The 13,685-nt window shown below is 41.0% G+C and overlaps 1 protein-coding gene and 1 pseudogene across 2 annotated transcripts in view; one reads left to right on the forward strand and one right to left on the reverse strand.

Annotated features, from left to right (window-relative positions):
• ASXL2 (ASXL transcriptional regulator 2) overlaps positions 1-13,685 on the forward strand; it is a 162,133-nt gene that overhangs the window by 28,563 nt on the left and 119,885 nt on the right. The gene's annotated exons all lie outside the window — the stretch shown is intronic.
• LOC117063103 lies at positions 1,932-2,032 on the reverse strand (annotated as a pseudogene).

The raw sequence follows: 13,685 nt of genomic DNA on the forward strand, positions 1-13,685 counted from the left end.
AGGGGTGATGGTGAGCCACTCCTCTGGGGAGACTGAGGACATTTTCATTGCTGACCTTGTGGTGGGACTCTGCACAGGACAGATCAAGACTGGCACCCCCTACCCCTTGGCGCATCTGGCCAAATACAACCAATTCATTGAGGATCAAGGAGGCTCTTGGGGACAAGGCTGTTTTTGCTGGATACAAGTTTCATAACCCAAAGGCCAAGTGAGAAGCTGGAGGCTCCAGGACTCCACTGGACAGACCCAGGTCTAGAGGTCCTGCTTCCTGAAATAAACACTGGTGTCAACCAAAAAAAAAAAAAACAAAAAACAAAAAGAGGTATAGGCCAGGTGCGCAGTGGTTCACACCTGTAATCCCAGCACTTTGGGAGGCTGAGGTGGGCAGATCACCTGAGGTTAGGAGTTTGAGACTAGCCTGGCCACCATGGTGAAACCCCATCTGTAATAAAAATACAAAAATTAGATGGGCATGGTAACATGCGCCTATAGTTCCAGCTACTCGGGAGGCTGAGGCAGGAGAATCGCTTCAACCCAGGAGGTGGAGGTTGCAGTGAGCTGAGATTGCACCACTCCACTCCAGCCTGGTGACAAAGTGAGACTCCATCTCAAAAAACAAGAAAACAAAAATTAGATGTGGTGGCGCGTGCCTGTAATCCCAGCTACTCGGGAGGCTGAGGTGGGAGAATTGCTTGAATCTGGGAGATGGAGGCTACAGTGAGCTGAGATCACGCCACTGCACTCCAGCCTGGCTGACAGAGCAAGACTCTGTCTCTAAATAAATAAATACATTCATTATCAAGATTGTGTTTCTATCTCTCTCCCTTTTTTTTTTTTTTTTGAGGCGGAGTCTCGCTTTGTTGCCCAGACTGGAGTGCAGTGGTGCGATCTCGGCTCACTGCAAGCTCCTCCACGTGGGTTCACGCCATTCTCCTGCCTCAGCCTCCGGAGCAGCTGGGACTACAGGCACCTGCCACCACCCACGGCTAATTTTTTTGTATTTTTAGTGGAGATGGGTTTTCACCACGTTAGCCAGGATGGTCTCGATCTCGACCTTGTGATCCGCCCGCCTCGGCCTCCCAAAGTGCTGGGATTACAGGCGTGAGCCACCGCGCCCAGCCTTTTTTTTTTTTTTTTGACACAGTCTTGCTCTGTCGCCCAGTCTGGAGTGCAGTGGCGCTGTCTCGGCTCACTGCAACCTCTTCCTCCCAGGTTCACGCCATTCTCCTGCCTCAGCCTTGCAAGTAGCTGGGATTGCAGGTGCCCGCCCACCAAGCCCAGCTAATTTTTTGTATTTTTAGTAGAGACGTGGTCTCACCGTGTTAGCCAGGATGGTCTCGATCTCCTGACCTCGGGATCCGCCCACCTCGGGCTACCAAAATGTTGGATTACAGGCGTGAGCCACTGCGCCCGGCTGTGTTTCTCTTTGTGTTTGGGGTGTTAATTTGATCCTCAAACTCTGTGGAGCAAGAAAGCTGTTAGCTTTAGCCTCACATCATGCAGACTTAACTCTAGTGGTTGCTGGAGTTAACAAAGTTTTAATTTTTCTCTTATTCTGCGCTTTACCCTTGGCTTGAGACTTCTTCCCATTAGTAAACCATTGACTGTGGTCAAGAGGATGGGAAGTGCTAATTGGGTTTCATGTGTTACTGCTAGCGTTGGTTTCCACTGTGTGGATTTAGAGTGGAGTAGGGGATGGATCTCCAAAAGAAAATCAGGGCCTTTTTAGCAGAAGAATGTTGAATGGTAGAAACAAATCTACCTTAAGCTTTGTGGAGTTCATGGACCCACAGCAACTAACAGTAAAAATTATGCCTTTCTCTTATAACAGTCTTTATAGCTGTCATTCTGGACCCTTAAAAAAGATTATGCATTGATAATGGGTTTGGGGAGAAAACGGCATTTTATTTTTTAAATATTTATTATATTTTAAAAATACAAAATGCTTCATGAATTTGCATGTCATCCTTGTGCAGGGGCCGTGCAGATCTTCTCTGCATGTTCTTAGTATGTGTGCTGCAGAAGGGAGCACAAAAATGGCATTTTAACAGAGGATAGCTTCATTACCAAAGGCATATGTGAGACTTATTTTTGAGGGACCTTGGAATTGGACTAACTTAATCTTGTGGAGCTAATATATTGAGGATAGTAGAGTATAAGTTTGGGTAGTCATAGTATAGCTGTATTTTGGATGATTTGTTAGGAAATGCAGCTGTAGTAGGTGCTTAGATATTTGTTCAAATCAACTATAGTAAAAAGATCAATTATTTTAAGAGTATCATAAAGACATCTACAAATAATAAATTGTTTCCTTTTCCATAATTGTACCTTTCTTTTACTTCTTCTCTTAGGTAGATACCATAGTCGTGATTTTTTTCTTGTTCCAAGACTTTCTGGGGGTAGAGATGAAAAATGATTATAAGGATTTTTTTTTATTGCTAACTTATGGTTTTCTTGCCTTTTGTTTGTTTGTTTGTTTTTGGAGACAGAGTCTCACATTGTCACCCAGGCTGGGGTGCAGTGGCACAATTTTAGCTCACCACAACCTCCTTCTCCCAGGTTCAAGCGATTCTTGTGCCTCAGCCTCCCAAGTAGTTGGGACTACAAGCGTGTGCCACCATGCCTGGGTAATTTTTGTGCTTTTAGTAGAGACTGTGTTTCACCATGTTGGCCAGGCTGGTCTCTTAACTCCTGACCTCAGATGATCCGCCCACCTCTCTCTCCCAAAGTACTGGGATTACAGCAGTGAGCCACTGCACCTTGCCGGTTTTCTTGCATTTTAATCAGAAAGTAAGTTGGGGCACTTTATGTTTTTTGAGGTTTTCTTTTTTTTTTTTTTTTGAGATGAAGTTTCACTCTTGTTGCCCAGGCTGGAGTGCAATGGCAGGATCTCGGTTCACTGCAACCTCCGCCTCCTGGGTTCAAGCGATTCTCCTGCCTTAGCCTCCCAAGTAGCTGGGATTACAGGCGCCCACTGTCCCTTTGGAACTTGATGAAAGCTATAGATCTTCTCCCCAGAAAAAGATATAAACACAAAATACTATATCTGATTCCAAAGGGATTCATGGAATCCTGAAGCCTGTTTATACTGTGGGCCTGAATTATAAATTAACACTCTGATCTAACGTCATATTATTAATATTTGCATATTCCTAATCCTGTTTTTAAAATTTAATCGAAATCTTATTGTGTATTCAATTTTACATTCATAAGCATTTCCTTATCTTTGGAAACTCAAAAGCATTTTTAATAACAATATATTTTCAATTTAGGAATAATTTATTGGGTTTCTCTTACGTTTTGGGTATTGTCTAATTTGAGGAGCACAAAGATAAAGAGGCCTGTGCTCTCTCTTTGCTCATGTGCTAAGGATCGATCTCTTTGGAAGGGGAGTTAAATTACTTGATTATCTTAGTATTGGGTGTTTATTTAGATTATTTATTTTTATAACTTTGTTACAAATAATACTGCAGTAACACTTTTGTGCCTAGGCCTCATGTATTTCTGTTACTTTGCTTTGACAGATTTGCTAGAAGAAGGGTTACTGGGTAAGAGGGTGTCACTCTTTGAAAGGCTGTAGAAGTTAATACCATTTTTTTTTTTTTTTTTTTTGAGACAGGGTCTCACTCTGTCACCCAGGCTAGCGTGTAGTGACACGATCTCGGCTCACTGCAACCTCTGCCTCCTGGGACCAAGCAGTCCACCCACTCAGCCTCTTGAGTAGCTGAGACCACAGGTGTGTGCTGCCATGCCCAGCTAATTTATATATTTTTTTTATTTATTTGAGACAGAGTCTCACTCTGTCGCCCAGGCTGGAGTGCAATGGCATGATCTCAGCTCACTGCAACCTCCACCTCCTGGGTTCAAGCTATTCTCCTGCCTCAGCTTCCCGAGTTGGGATTACAGGCATACACCACCATGCCCGGCTAATTTTTGTGTTTTTAGTAGAGACGGGGTTTTGCCATGTTGGCTAGGCTGGTCTCAATCTCCTGACCTCAGGGAATCCGCCCACCTTGGCCTTCCAAAGTGCTGAGATTACAAGTGTGAGCTTAATTTTTATATTTTTAGTAGAGATAGGATTTCACCATGTTTCCCAGGCTGGTCTCTAACTCCTGGGCTCAAAGCAATCCACCCACCTCGGCCTCCCAAGTAGTGCTGGGATTACAAATGTGAGCCACCGCGCCTGGCCTATTACCAAATTACTGTCTATAAAGGTGTATCATTTTACCCTCTCCACTGTTTAGTGTGTATGTGCCTGTCTTATTCAACTCTTGAAGAATTTAATATTATCAGTTTAAAAATCTTTGCTATTTTGTTAAGTGATAAACTTTGAGGTATCTGTCAAAAGGAGTAGGGAAGGTATGTCAGATACAGAGCAGCATGAGCGAAGGTGGCATGCTGACAGTGTGTGAGAGGCACTGTTTGCCAGAGCTGAGGAGGTTCTTGAGGGACGTGTGTGTTGCAGGACACTGTAAGGTTCTATTTGGATGTGTTTCTTAATGGCTTGTGCTCCATAGTAAGCCTGTTCTTGACACTAGTTCCTCAAGACAGACGCTGGCAGCGGTCTCTTAAAATGGCTTACTATAGAGGATTAGTGGAATAGGTCATAGTCTCTGCTGCAGCAGCTGGTTCCGAGGCCATATTGATATTCATCATCTCCCTCTGCCACTGCCTAGTCTAGATTTCCCTCACTCATGGCCAGACTGCAGCTGATCAAGGTTGCTTGCCTGAGGCCATCATTCCTGAGGAGTCTAAGCCCCTATTTCTCTTTTCCTTATCGTGCCTTTGTCATATGCTGCACTTGCGTTTTATCATTAGATGTGGAAGCACCAAGGAGCACCTACTAGGTTAAGCTACAAATTGTTGTCACCTTCAGAGCCACTGAAATGGTTGGTTCTTGTTTTTGAGGAATTATAACATAGAGTGCTGAGAGTTGGATTTTGCTGATGACAAGTTGGGCAACTCAGCAGCAGCAGTGGCTCTTTTCATTAATTAGCTGATGAAACCTTAGACAAGTTATTTAATTTCTCTGCACCTCAGTTTTCACATCTGAAAAAAATGGGCTGATAGTATCTACTGCATAGGTTTATTGTAAAGGTTAAATAAGCTAACATATCTAAATCACTTAGAATACTGCTTGGCAATTAAATGCTAAATAAGTATTAACTGTTAGTGTTATTAGTTCTTCAGAGTTTGAAGAGAGTTTGGTTGAGACCTTTTTTTTCTTGAACTAGGGAGTGTGTATAACCTCCAGACTTTTTGGATAATTAAAAGAATCCAAGCGGGGAAAGACTAAACCAAAGTGACTTGATAGAGCTGTTCAGATTTGAGGGACCCCTAGGTAAACTATGCCCATGAGCTTATAAAGTCAGCTTCTGTAATATTCTCTGTATATCTGTAGGTGCCTCTCTGTATAGATCTCGGCTCACCGCAACCTCTGCCTCCTGGGTTCAAGTGATTCTCCTGCCTCAGCCTCCCGAGTAGCTGGGATTAGAGGCATACGCTACCATGCCTGACTAATTTTGTATTTTTAGTAGAGATGGGGTTTCTCCATGTTGGTCAGGCTGGTCTTGAACTCCCGACCTCAGGTGATCCACCCACCTCGGCCTCCCAAGTGCTGGGATTACAGGTGTGAGCCACCGCACCTGGCCTTCCCTCACCTTTTATCCTTTTTTTAAAAGAGGCATTTTTACTAGTGTCTAAAGCTAGTCTTGCCACCCATGTTCCTAATTCCATCAGCCAACCATTAAGTGTTTTAGATCTGTCATATAATAGGCACTAGTAATACTAGATGAATAAGGCTGGGCATGGTGGCTCACACTTGTAGTCCTAGCTATTTGGGAGGTTGAGGCAGGAGGATTCCTTGAGCCCAGGAGTTTGAGGCTGCAGTGAGCTGTGATCATGTACTCCAGGTATGGAACTGCACGCCACCTTGGGCGACAGAGTGAGTCCCTGTCTCAAAAACAAAAAACTGGTGCACTGTGATAAGCAGTACTGGGGATGTATTAGGGTGCTGCTATAGGAGCATAGCTATTTTTGAAGCCATGGGAGGATGAAAATGTCCAAGGCGAGTAAACACTGAGGAGAAAAGAATCCTGAAGAAGACCAACATTAAAAGACTGGACAATGAGGAAGTTGCTAGTAGAGAGGTAGAGTAGAGTGAACCACGAGAGTCTAGTGTGACAGAAGCTGAACAGAAAAGTGCATCTCAGGACACAGGTAGTGATCAACAGACTGCTAAACAGCCAGGTAAGGACTTTTTCCCTCTTTCCTCTGAAGGCTCTTTTAGATAACATTTCTGTCTAAATACCATGTGTTCCTTGTTACTCTCATGTGTTGAGCTCCTGAACTCAGGTGAGTGTATCATGAGTTTAGTAACTGAGGGAAACCAGATCCTCTGAATTCATTTTGTTCTTGAGTGTCAAATCAGAACTAGTACCTCAAGCTCAGATAATGAGGGATTTGTCAAAAAATGTATCTGAAATTACTTGCCTCTCATGGTGGAAAGGGGGAATATGGGATATCTAGGGATGTTTGGGTCTCCCTTTATCCTGGTTCAGTGAAACTTCATTTGACGAAACAATTATTCCTCAATTCCACATTTTGTTTTCTTTATTGTCCTAGAAAGAGTTGTTTTAATTCCCTATTACTACTCCCAGTCAGTGCTAAATCCTCTCACATCTGATTTCTTCCCTCTGCATTAAGTGGAATCCGAATTTACAAAGCTAATTAAAGATCCCTTTGTTGCCAAATACAGGGGATACATTTCTGTTGTTATCTCAGCTTCTAGGCAGTATTTGACATTGTTGGCCACCTAAACCTTAGAATACTTCTGTCTTTTCTGAAACAGCAGTGTTTTCTGGTTTTCTTCTTAACCCTCTGGTCACTTAGTTTATTTCCTAGTTGTTCTTCTCTGGCTCTTAAATGTTGATATATTGTTCTATAGCATAAGCTCTCGTCTCTTCTCACTCTTTATTGTTGGCTGATTTGATTTACTGGTATGGCACAAGTTACCCTAAATAAAGCTTTTGGGCAGTAAATGAGCCTTCTAACACTGATAGAACTCTATATAAAGATCACTGTGTTACTTATTTGGACATTTAAAATGTAACAGTCATATAGATTGTACAGAATTCAGACTCTGCACATCTGTATATCTGGAATGAACTCATAATGCAACAATAATTGAAATATTCCTGTTATTTAGGCTAGAATCAAACTTGAATCTTAGAGGTAACTCAATTCTTGAGTGTTCAGAAAATAAAATTTTTAAATCCTTTTTATTAACTGAATTGGGAATCTGCAAGCTAAGAAGTAAATATATTAAGCACCCTTTAAAAATCTAGCTTTAAATCTATGTAGTGTTGATTTTAATTATTCTGAGTCATAAAGTAGTTTCTAAAAATTGTACTTTGAAGTTCCATGAGCAGCAGTGGAATGAGGTTTTGTTTGATAAACACTGCCCTCCTGTGGTTAATGTAAGCTAACAGTTTTGCAAAACTACTGTAGTCTTTTCCACTTGTGGTAAGATAATGTAATGGTTCATACAGCATGTTTGCTCAGTAATATATGTGGCCAAGACAGGGTTTTTTTCCCCTCATTCTCTCCCTCTTGGTTTTTTTCTAGTGTGTCTGCACATTTTTCTCATTTCTATCTATGCACATTTTCTTTCTTTTTTTGGTGGGGGAGGCAGAGTCTCACTCTGTCGCCGAGGTTGGAGTCTAGTGGCACTATCTCGGCTCATGGCAACCCCCCCGCCCCAGGGATTGGCTCTCAGGATTCTCATGCCTCAGATTCTTGTCCCTCAGCCTCCCGAGTAGCTGGGATAACAGGCGTGTGCCACCACACCCAGCTAATTTTTGTATTTTTAGTAGAACCAGGGTTTGGTCATGTTGGCCAGGCTGGTCTCTTACTCCTGGCCTCAAGTGATCTGCCCACCTTGGCCTCCCAAAGTGCTGGGATTACAGACATGAGCCACTGAGCCTGGCCCATGCACTTTTTCTTATATGAATTATAAGAGTTAAATGTAAACGAATACAGAAAAAGTATTAAGTTATCAAAGGGAGGGAAACTACATTTAAGTGTAAACATGCTTAAAGAAATAGAAAAGACCAGTCAGTTACAATACATGAAATTAATAAAAACTTTCATGGAAAATCAATAGTGATAAAAAGATGAAGTATAAACTGGAAGAAAGGGTTTGTAATAAATGTGACAGTAAATGTTTCAATATATTTAATGTAAATTAGAGAGCTCTCACAAATGGTATGTCAGTGGACAATAGCCAATCAATAGCCAATTCACAAGTGAGGAAATATAGTAATTAAAGCACAAAAATATATTTAAATGCATAATGGTACTTTATAAAATGATACTCATAATAGTGGTATTTCAAACAAAAACCAACGTCACCTTTGCAGCATGCCAGAAAACCAGCTAATTATTCTGAAAACAGTAAATACAAAAATAAGTTGCTTATCCTGCCTTTTTTTTTTTTTTTGGAGAAGGAGTTTTGCTCTTGTCACCTAGTTTGGAGTGCGGTGGCGCAGTCTCGCTCACTGCAAATTTCGCCTCCCGGATTCAAGCGATTCTCTTGCCTCAGCCTCCTGAGTAGCTGGGATTACAGGCATGCGCCACCACACCCGGCTAATTTTTGTGTTTTTAGTAGAGACGGGGTTTCACCATGTTGGCCAGGCTGGTCTCGAACTCCTGACCTCAGGTGATCCACCAGCCTTGGCCTGCTGGGATTACAGGCGTGAGCCACCGTGTGCAGCTTTATTCTGGTTTTTCAATATGGATTGTACCTGGGGTAACCAAATAGATAGTGGAAAGTATTTCTTTTTAGAAGGGCTCTGGCTTTTAAATGAAAAAGGAACGATGGACCATCAGCACTTTCCAACCCCTAAATAAAGTGATGGAGATAGTGATCATCAGTGGCTGCTAAAACAATTAGATTGAAATGCTGATAGGAAGCTTTATAATAAGTGGATCAGGTAGACCACATCTATCCCACTGATATATCTTAGCATCTCAAAAAAGAGATCATAGATATTTTGTGTGTTCTGATGTGGCGTGGTAGGAAGTATACCGTAAGCCTATGAAGTTTTCTTGCTAAAATAAAATCTGAATCTGAGCAAGCCTCTAGGTTTCGGTTCTAATTTTCAGGAAATGCAAGGGACAGAGGACCATACGATTAGCAAGATACAGAATATGTGTAACTACAGTAGTTTACTAGTTTTTTTCTGTAAGTAAATTGGAAGAAAAAAGAATGAGAGAAATCCGTAGATTAAAAGATACTTCAAGACATGTGTTAGCCAAATCCAGTATATGTAAGTCTATCGATTTGAACAAATCAAGTATTAAAAGCAGTGGTTTTTTCCTGTAAATTTGGGACATTGACTAAATAACTTTATATTAAGGAATTATAGTCATTTTCTGAGGTGTAAAATTTTTTTTAAGTCCTTGTTGTCAGAGATATATATCACAATAATAATGAATGAAATATCAGTGGCATGCTTCAGAATAACCCAGTTTGTGGACGGAGGGTGGCTGAAGGTATGGATGAAACAAGATAGGCCGTGTGTTGATAATTGTTGAAAATGGGTGATGGGTATGGGGTGGTTCATTGTAATGTTCTAATTTGGTGAATATTTTTAGATTTCCATAATAAAAAGTTTTAAAAGTGTACTACGTAAGTCTTTAATTGAAAAACATTTTTCTTTCTCCCCCAAACTATAGCTTTAAGCAGTCTGAGAAAATTTAGTATAGTACTTTTCTATGTTAAAACTAATTCTAGGCCAGATATAGTAGCTCACACTGGTAATCCTAGCACCCTGGGAGGCCGAGGCAGGTGGAACATTGAGCCCAGGAATTTGAGACCAGCCTGGACAACATGGCTAAACCCCTTCTCTACAAAAAGTACAAAAACCCAGGAGTTCAAGACCAGCCTGGGCAACATGGCAAAACCCTGTCTGCACAAAAAAATACAAAAATTAGCCAGGTGTGGTGGCACATGCCTGTAGTCCTAGCTACTCTGGAGACTGAGGTGGGAGCATAGCTTGAGCCTGGGAGACGGAGGTTGCAGTGAGCTGTGATTGCACCACTGCACTTCACCTGGGCAATACAGTGAGACCCTGTCTCAAAAAAGACAACAACAAAAACCTTTTTTTTGTTTTTCTGGAGATGGAGTCTCGCTCTTTCACCCAGGCTGGAGTACAGTGGCGCTGTCTTGGCTCACTGCAGTGTCTGCTTCCTGGGTTCAGGTGATTCTTGAATTCTTGAACCAGCCTCCTGAGTAACTGGGATTATAGGTGCCCACCTCCACACCTGGCTAACTTTTTGCGTGTGTTTTTAGCAGAGAGAGGGTTTCTCCATGTTGGCCAGGCTGGTCTTGAATTTCTGGCCTCAAGTGATCTGCCCTCGGCCTCCCAAAGTGCTGGGATTACAGGTGTGAGCCACTGTACCTGGCCTTAAAAAAACTAGTTCTAAATACCTAGCATTTAAAGGAACCTGTGATAAACTTTTTTTTTTTAAAGAAAATAAATACTCCAAATATATAATATATTATATATATGTAATTATATATATAATACATATTATATATGTAATTATATATATTATACATATAGGAGTATTTTTCTTTTATATAATATATAATTATATATAATTTATACACATATGAAATTATAATTAATATAATATATATACTATATATAATATATATATATTTTTTGAGATGGAGTTTCGCTCTTGTCATCCAGGCTGGAGCGCAATGGCGCGATCTTGGCTCACTGCCACCTCCGCCTCCCGGTCCAGGTGATTTTCCTGCCTCAGCCTCCCTAGTGGCTGGGACTACAGGCACCCGCCACCATGCCCCATTAATTTTTGTATTTTTAGTAGAGATGGGGTTTCACCATGTTGGCCAGGCTGGTCTTGAACTCTTGACTTCAGGTGATCCACCTGCCTTGGCCTCCCAAAGTACTGGGATTACATGCCTGAGTCACCGTGTCCAGCCTCCTTCAGTAGTTTTAACCAACTGGTTTACTCTGTTTGATTAAAGTACAGAACATCTTGGAAATCGGTGAAATCCTTACTAAAAAGACACAATTTTTGGTCTCTACTTCTATTTATTTATTTATTTGTTTATTTTTGAGATGGAATCTCACTCTGTCACCCAGGCTGGAGTGCGGTGGCACAATCTCCGCTCACTGCAAGCTCCGCCTTCAGGGTTTACGCTGTTACCCTGCTTCCTGAGTAGCTGGGACTACAGGCGCCCACAACCATGCCCGGCTAATTGTTTTGTATTTTTAGTAGAGACGGGGTTTCACCGTGTTAACCAGGATGGTCTTGATTTCCTGACCTTGTGATCTGCCCATCTCAGCCTCCCAAAGTGCTGGGATTACAGGTGTGAGCCACCACACCCAACCAGTCTCCGCTTCTAATAGCTTAATGTCTTATGATGTTTCAAACACATTAAAATATTAAAATAACTCAATTTCTTGTTCTGCAGAATATATTAGAAAGTACTAATTTTTACCATTACCATGAATAATACAAATATTTTCAGTTCTGAGTGTGACTCATTCTGATAATGATTTAATAGTCACATTTCAATTAAGATTTGATATGCCAGAGAAATGGCGCTCTAGAAATATTTATTTCAGTTTTCTAGCTCCTTGGACAGATGTATATGTGCAAACGTAGCCATTTTTGCCATTTAAATTGGCAGGAAAAAACCCACATTGAAATGTATTATATTTGATTGCTAGTAAAGTCAAATATTGTATTTCATTTGCTTCATAAATTTTTATAGGATATTGAATTTGTATGCAAAAGTGGACAATAATATAGTGAATATCTTTGTGTTCATCATTTAGCTTCTGTAATTATCAATTTATGGCCAATCTTGCTATATTTAAACCCATAACTTCTTGTATATTTTTTGAAGTCCCAGACATCATATGATTTCACCATAAATACTTCAGTGTGCAAATTCTTTTTCATATAGTTATTATCCAGTTATATTAACCCTTTTGTGAACTGTTATTTGTCCAGGTCCATGGCGTATTTTTGTTTATTTTCAGTACTTTAATACATTTTTAGTATATAGACAATAAGTAAATAAAGGTTCAGTTTTCTGTATCGGCCTTAACTTGGATGAAGGCAATATGTTTAACTTTGGACATCTGAAATTTGAAATGCTTATGGGATATCCAATTTTTACAGGTTTTTAATAGTTTTTAACAGACTGCCGCTTCATTCATCAAAATGTGAGTGATTGGTGAAAGCTTGGTGACTGGTTAATGTTATTCAGGGAAATTTTGGTGGAGTGAAAAGTAAAAGGGGTAAATGGATATTTATTATTTGAGGGATGGGCACAGAAAAAGACATCTACAAAGAAAACTGAGAAAAATATTTTGGGGAAAAAGAAAAGTCTGGGAGAGTGAAGTCTGTGAAGGGAACAGTTAATAATGTCAGATGTAGCAGAGAGATCAAGGAACATGATACACAGAAATATGTATTGGATTTTATGACTGACCAAATGAGAAAATAGTTACAAACACAGGACACAGTGTGCTATAGTGGTGCAAGACTTGGATTTGAATTTTGGCTGCCATTTATCTTGCTGTATTATGTTTGGAAATATTACTGGTTATTGTATTTTTGTTTCATATGTAAATGTAAGTATAAACAACAAAATAAAACATATACGAAATATACATATATATCTGTTGAGACTCTTAGCTATTTGTTTCAAGAATATTCACCAGATATCTTGAAGCATAGTTGTAATAGCTACTTTTGTCTGATAATTCCAACATCTCTGTTACCTTAGGTTTATTGTATATAGCTTATGTTTTCTCTTGTGAGTTGCTGATTTCCTTACTATTCCTATGTTGAGTAAGTTTGAATTGTTTATTAGACATTATTTCTTTTTTTGAGACAGGCTCTGTCGCCAAGGCTGTAGTGCAGGGGCACAATCTCGGATTATTGCAACCTCTGCCTCCCAGGTTCACCACCATGCCCCGCTAATTTTTTTTTTTTTGAGATGGAGTGTCACTCTGTTGCCCAGGCTGGAGTGCAGTGGCATAATCTCAGCTCACTGCAACCTCTGTCTCCCAGGTTCGAGTGATTCTCCTGCCTCAGCCTCCTGAGTAGCTGGGATTACAGGCACTCACCACCATGCCTGACTAATTTTTGTATTTTTAGTAGAGATGGGGTTTCACCATGTTGGCCAGTCTGGTTTTGAACTCCTGACCTCAAGTCATCTGCCCGCCTCAGCTTCTCAAAGTGCCGAGATTACAGGCATGAAACACTGTGCCTGGCCGAGATAAATCATGGGAATTCCTTCCATGCTTGTAGGACCACTTGCAAGGTTCTGCTTTCTTGGAGTTTTAGGTCCCTGTCTAGCTACTGCTAGTATTACCACAGCTGCTCCCATGCGATTGCCTGGGGCAACGGCAGAGAAAAAGAAAAGCGGGGTGGGGGGAGGGACCCAGAGAATTTTTTCTCCCTCTATCCAACATTTAGAAATGCCCTCTTTACTGTGCCTCAGACCAAAGAAGATTTTTCTCTTAGAGCACTTTCTGCCTGCACTTAGCCTGCAGTTCCGGGTTTTGGGCTGCCTTTAAGTCCAGGCTCAGGGGAGCTACCAGAGGGAAACAAAATCAGGAAACTCACTGCTG

Source organism: Trachypithecus francoisi, unplaced genomic scaffold (assembly GCF_009764315.1).
Source record: "Trachypithecus francoisi isolate TF-2019V2 unplaced genomic scaffold, Tfra_2.0 Lachesis_group17, whole genome shotgun sequence".
In the NCBI taxonomy this organism is placed as follows: Eukaryota; Metazoa; Chordata; class Mammalia; order Primates; family Cercopithecidae; genus Trachypithecus; species Trachypithecus francoisi.